The 6,800-nt window shown below is 43.4% G+C and overlaps 1 protein-coding gene across 1 annotated transcript in view; it reads right to left on the bottom strand.

Annotated features, from left to right (window-relative positions):
- LOC126397833 (palmdelphin-like) overlaps positions 1–6,573 on the bottom strand; it is a 55,465-nt gene extending 48,892 nt beyond the window's left edge. Inside the window, exons 1-2 of the mRNA XM_050056828.1 lie at positions 6,547–6,573; positions 4,536–4,681 (exon numbers count right to left, since the gene is read on the bottom strand). The gene's annotated coding sequence lies outside the window, so the exon portion shown is untranslated. The remainder of the gene's footprint in view (positions 1–4,535; positions 4,682–6,546) is intronic.
- Between the last annotated feature and the right edge of the window lie 227 nt (positions 6,574–6,800).

Below are 6,800 nucleotides of genomic sequence, written 5' to 3'. Positions count from 1 at the left end.
GACTAGTGTTTTGGAGGTGTAACTGCAGAGTGACACAGACACACCACCGTACAAGTGAAAATAACATGCAGATTTTTTTTTTCCCAGACATACATCGTCTGAAAGCAGAGAATCTGAAGATTAAATTAAGATGCAGCTCAGTCCTTTGTGTCAACTTTATCTAGTTATAATTCTGTAATAAACATTGTGTTTGGTTAGGCGCCTATTTAAACTTTAAAGGTTTAGAGAATATAGACCAGGGGTCGGCAACCTGTACCATCAAGAAAGAAAAAAAATCTGCCTGGAGCTGCAAAACATATTTGAGCCTCATAATAAAGATAACACAGCCTCTGAAGTCAAACTTAGCCTGTCAGCGTTACTAACAGATCTAATTGAGCATTTATTAATATGTTTCAGCACAAGGTAGCTCCTCTGCAGTGAGCTTGTTGTTGATCATTTGGGACTTTAACTTTTCAGCGTTGCCGATAAAAACAAACAGACTTTTTACTTTTTGGTTTTGGAATCTACAGCTAGCCTAGCTACGAAGACTGAAGACTACGTTAGCCATCGCTAGTCATGTTTTTAGAGGAAAAAGTGCCAGGCCAGACGTATAAAAAAGGAAAAAATGATCCGCACACCGATAGAGCTCCCATTAATCCATTGAATTTTCAGTGACGTTTCGAGCAACGCAGGCTCTTCCTCAGACTTGTAATAGGATATAAACAGAAACGCCATCTTTAAATACCCACCGTAATCAGTGAGATGAATCACAGCTGTGTGCAAACCAGACGTATAAAGAAATGAAAAAATACAGACAAAGATGTATTAATATAAATACAGTCGTCCAACATAAACATGAAGAGTGACCTTAAGTACACACATTTATGTAAAAAACGTCACCCTACATAAATATGAAAGTACACATCATATAGTACAAAACCAGCGAATACAAAATAGACGTATGACGTAGGCCACACGTATGACTCAGATTTAAGATGATGAAATGTTAAATCATTTTTTTAAATCAGTGTGTAGGCACCGCATTTTGACAGCTGAAGAATGTAAGAATCACTTTAGGCCTACAACAAAGAATAAACATTAAAATGTCAAAAAACAAAAAGTTATTCACTTCCATATAATTTTCTGTCAAAGCCACAGGGAGCCACTGGAGAGAAGCTAAAGAGCTGCATGTTGTCGCAGGTTGTCGACCCCTGGTATAGGGGCTTGGAACTTTACGATGGAATTATTTGATGGAATCAAAAACTTCTGAGATTTCTGTACGACCTGCATCATCTGGCGATTAGATGGAGAGCACAACAACAACCCCCCTTACTGTCAATGTACTTGTGAAAGCCAAACATCCTCCGAATGCCCTAGGTCTCTGGTTTGTGGCTGTAAAGTTTCATGAAGCTGTGATTATCCTCACGGTCACTATAGGTCATTTTATACAGTCATGGCTGTTTAAGAATAATGCTCTGACTACAATGAAATGGCTACATGAATACAACTGGGCTCACTGAATCTACAAGAGTCTCAGCTTTCCAGTCAGACCCAATATGCGACTGCAAGACTGTTTATGGACCCCAGAATGCAGAAATATTCAAATACAACAGGCAACAACAACACATTTATACTGCATGCAAAAAAAACTCCATGGGACAAGCCCAAAGTGGGCACGTCTGTAAAGGGGAGACTTGTGGGTACCCACAGAGCTCATTTTCATTCAGATATCTTAAGATTAGAGGTCAAGGGAGCCCTGTGAAAATGGCCATGCCAGTTTTTAACCTGCCAAAATTTAGTCTAACTTTCAAGTGCTTTATATCCCCCTTCCTGAGAAGCAAGCATGACATGTGTTCAGGTCTTATAGTTTCATATGATACCAGTAACATCACTCTAGCTTGAGAAAGACAGGACTGTAGGCCAGGATCGACTCCTGGTAGTATTTTTACTGCTGCCATGAGTTGGCTGCCAAGAACATGTTGATTACATGTTGGACTCTGGTGGCTCAGTTAAGGTTCAGATGACTGGAAAGCAAAGATAAAAGCATCACTGACGATCTGGCAAAGCGCTGGTGGAAGTAGGCTGGTAAATTTACTGCTAGGCTAATCTGGGAGATGGGAAGCAGGAGAGTACCCAGGCGAGGAAGGGAAGGCGATGGGTATAAAGGGGCCACTGCAGGGCAGGAGGGAGTGGTTGAATGAAAGTGACGGGACAGATGTGAAAGTCTGAGGGCATCTGGTGGACAGATGGGGAAGTGAGGGTGTGATTCCTTAGCAGAATCCTCTGATCCCAGCATTACAGGCAGTGATCAACCCTCACAAATGGTAAAGGGACACACATTGTGTAGCGCCGTTCTAGTCTTCTGACAACTAAAAGCACCTCAAACATTCACAGACACATTCATACACCGGTGGCCAGGGCGACCATACAATGTTACGGGCACGTCCATTGGTAGGAGACCCAGAGCGCACTGGAGGGATTACATACGTCCTCTGGCCTGGGAACGCCTCAGGATCCTCCAGGAGGAGAGGGATGACTGGAATACTTTGCTCAGCCTGCTGAGACCTGACTTCAGATAAGCGGTTGAAAATAGACGGACTGAAATACTCTCAGTGAATATGCCATCCTTCTTGAGAAAACTTTCTAAAATACTTTGACGCCTGCTTGATGTTAAAGATTTCTAATGGCAAAGCTCCCCCACCACCCTCTGCTTTGTACAGCCTGTGTGCATGAACATATTTAAAAGGATTCTTGTTCTGGTCCTGTTTCTTTGTCTCATTGGTTTTCGCCAAAGGACCAGTGTTGGGCAAGTTCCGTAATCCTGTCGTCTTCCTCTGGAACTGTGAAAGACGTCCACACCAAGACATGTTTTGCCCTGTCCAATTACAGTGCATCTTTACTATGGAATGCAGTTACAAATAAGCCATCTGGCTAACACTGCCACATTTACAGAGATGCTGAGATAAACAGTGGAAATAGAGCTGTGCGATACAATCTCACCACAAGGTCTACTCAGCAGTTAGCTTTTCATCATGTCAGGACTGTCTTCAGGAGATGCTGCCTAGCTGTCACGGAGTGGTAGATTTCCACTTCTCTGGGACTGTGCGGCAGATGAGAGAACTCAAATACTGTGTTTGAAAGCTTTCAGGTTTTGATGTGCTTAAAATAATCTTGTGAACATGAGCACAATCTGGTCTAAAGATACTATCAGAGCACGTACGACGCCAAGAGCAAAGTAACCCTACTTCACCTCTTCAATCATTCACAGCACAGCCATTTTCATCATTTCATCATGCTCCTCATTCTCATTACCATCACACCAGTGCTACTCTAGTGCCGTTAGGCTGGCACTCCCGTTTCCATGGCAACTACTCAAGTGAAGTGGAGTGTCTTAGCTGCTCCAGTCTAAAGATAGAGCCCTTATAAACACACCAGTTGGGCAGCTAAACCTCAGTGATCATTTTCAGCAAAGACAGAGGAAGAGTGGCTGCACCACAGAAAGAATGACACTGAATGTGGCACACACTGGAAGACGCTCTTTTTTCCCAGTCCGGTATGATCATCCTTACGGGCTGCGTGCGATCCTCTCAGGCAGGTTTCGCAGTTAAAGTGGGGATGAAACACTGAACAATATGACTGGTTTGTTTGATTTTTAACTTAGGCAAGATATGACACTGCAGTCTGACTGTATATCCACATAGATCAGCTACAGAAGTCGACTGTATTTCACGTTTTTGCCAGCAGGGCGCAGCAATCTCACAACAAGCCGGCTGGTGATGTCACTGGGATGGTTGTTTACTACGAGCGCTAAGTGCAACACTGTACTTCAGACTACTGTGACTAGTTTTTAACTTAGTAAGCGTGGACACCATGGAGTTTGAAAGTCCTGATGATGAGATACAAAGAGCCGATGAGACCAAATATAGTGATGAGACAGAGTGAAGAGCTGCCTGACTTTGACTTGTGATAAATTCAGTGTCAGGTTGCTGCAGCCGATAAACCACACAAAGCACGTTTCCACATCAAATAAGTGCTCTATCACCGTGTCCATCACGCTGTCTGACCACAACAACAACGGCAGATGCTTATAATGTTGCGGTAATGTTATCATGTTGCAGCTAACAAAGCTAACGTCAGCCTAACCCAGCGGTCACGTCCATTAGCCACCTTATATCACCATCAACATCATTCCCACTTAGACGCTGAGTCAGATGTCGGCATACTCTGCATCACGAATCATCAGTAAAATAAATCAACTGTAGGACTCACCATCAGAGGAACTGTCGGGGTTGAGCACTACTTAGATTTGTCCTTGTTAACGTTAGACACCTAGCGCTAGTTTGGTTTAGCATTCCTGCACCTATCCACTCCTCAGTGTACAAAATAGACTGTTTTCCTTGACATGGAGACATCGCAGAGATCCTGCTGGCTCTTAGGTGAAATACCCCAGAGGAAGAGCTCTCTCCACAGCAACAGAATTATAACGTCAGGCTGGTTGATGACTTTAGCTTCCCCTCAGATCATAAACCAAAAGTTTTACTCTGTTTACTCCTCACCGCTTTCGTAACGGCTCCTCTTCTGGTACGGTATACCCATGGAGGTCATCCCAGACTCTCCTTCCGACGATCCTTCCATCGAAACAGCGAATAAGGTGGACCTGCAGCAGATGCCTGCACCGCCAGCGGGGGACACTGTTACCTCCCTGAAAAGAGGGGAATAAGAATCATGAGGGTGAAAGTGATGTTTCCTCAGCGACAACTTTACTCTGAAGAAACACCTTAGCTCAATAAACTCTTATAAAAGTCACTACAGTGCATGAAAACTCTTACTATACCAACAGCAAAATATACCACAATATGTGTACATGCAACTTCATAGGGGTGGGCTGACTGATACCAAAATATCGACACTCCTAATGCTACCCTTTCATTTCAAAGATCAATCCGAGGGTCAAAAGGATTGATACCAAAAAGATATTAGTTTATGTCTTCCATCCATCCATCCATTTTCATCCGCTTATCCAGGGCCGAGTCGTGGGGGGCAGAAGGCTAAGAAAAGCCCCCCAGACGTCCCTCTCCTCAGCAATGCTTCCCAGCTCCTCCTGGAGGACCCCGAGGCGTTCCCGGACCAGATGTGATATATAATCCCTTCAGTGTGATCTGGGTCTGCCCCGGGGCCTCCTTCCAGCTGGGCGTGCCTAGAACACTTCTAATGGGAGGCACTGAGGAGGATCCTGATCAGATGTTGAACGACCTCAACTCTTTGTCTCTACTACGTCTTAAATATTTGTATCTCGGGAGTAAAACCACTGTCATCTCGTGCATGTACTCTCTGCTCCTCCACTGCTTTTGTGTTGTTGGCACTCAAACAAGTTACTCCAGACCCAGGAGCATCTACTTAGTTTCACTTTCACCCAGTGTCAGCAGGAGGATAGTAAAGCCCTCCGTCAAAATAAAAGCACCAAGCTAATAAAAATGTAGTGAAACTTTTTAATTTAAATAATATAATTTACAAGAAAAGTCCCCAGCCATTAAGTTAACCTTTTCTTTTATTGTATTTAATTGTATTACAAGTTATTGTCTATTTCAGTTGTCTGTTGCCTGAAATCGATTTTACTTTGGTGAACACGTTTACTCGGTGAATTCCAGATCCGCTCTCTAGACCAGAACCAGAATCCAGACAAAATTCAGAGTGAATAGAAACCAGGCTCTTCGCCTTACGTGAAGAACCTGGTGACGCGAGGCTACACACTGGAGATGGCAGAGTTTTTTCCCACCCGCATCCTGCTTCTAATTGGCTCTGACCCTGATGGCAACGAGTACTAGCCAATCAGAGGCAGAGCAGGGCAATCTGTTTTTTTCTGGTTAGGAAAACGTCAGAAGATGAGTGCATAAAAAGCAATAATAAAAAAAGAATTTGTGAATTCAGGATGATATTTATTTGCGTGTGCAAATGTTAATTATCAGAGGTTTACTGTTTATATAATGTACTTGGTACATCAGTCTATATTTGATATCCCATCTGTTTTCTAATGTTAAATAATGTTAAAAGGTGGTTTAACTCCCTCTTGTGGTCATTGTCCTGAAGCTCAGGGGGGAGAAAAATAAATAAACTGTGTACCGTGGGTACAGTTTTGCAAAACTGCGCACAGTTTACTTATCTGTCCACATGGATGTAAATTGACAATCTGTACCCACAGTTTAAAATCCGTCCCCACGGATTGTAAAACCGTGCACACAGTTTATTTAATTTTCTCTCACCGGAACCTAGGGGGGCTCCGTAGAAAAAGTCGCTTGTTTTGGGCTTGTTTTCACAGGCCTGGTTGCTTATTTGTCTCGCGAGATCTGGCAACACGGGCGTGACACTCGGCCCAGCTACGGGTCGGGCTATGCTACAAAGCGCGGACTTCACTCACACACACTTCACCACACTCGAAAAAATCTACTCAATGTGTCAGTCTAATGTACTCTAATGTCACACACACACACACACACACACTTGAAAGCTCTCGACATGTTAGTGAGTAACTGCAGCCATGTTTAACTCTCTCTTACAACCACAACATACCTGAAAAAGAGGGAACAAGAGTCACGGAAGTTAAGTGTTGTTTCCGCTGCGGAACTAATGAGGAAATTACCGCGAGCTCCCCAGGTGTGTGTGTGTGGGCGGAGACAGAAGCAATCGATCTCAGCGTCATAGATGAAGACCATCTTTGCAGAGCACAGAAAAACACATTTACATCTGAAATTAAAGGAGCAATAAGCGAAATTCATCATTTCTAGATTGAAGGAATTAAAAAATTGCTATGTGAAGAACTAGAG

Source organism: Epinephelus moara, chromosome 11, assembly GCF_006386435.1.
Source record: "Epinephelus moara isolate mb chromosome 11, YSFRI_EMoa_1.0, whole genome shotgun sequence".
Lineage (NCBI taxonomy): Eukaryota > Metazoa > Chordata > Actinopteri > Perciformes > Serranidae > Epinephelus > Epinephelus moara.
This window is presented reverse-complemented; position numbering and strand designations above follow the sequence as displayed.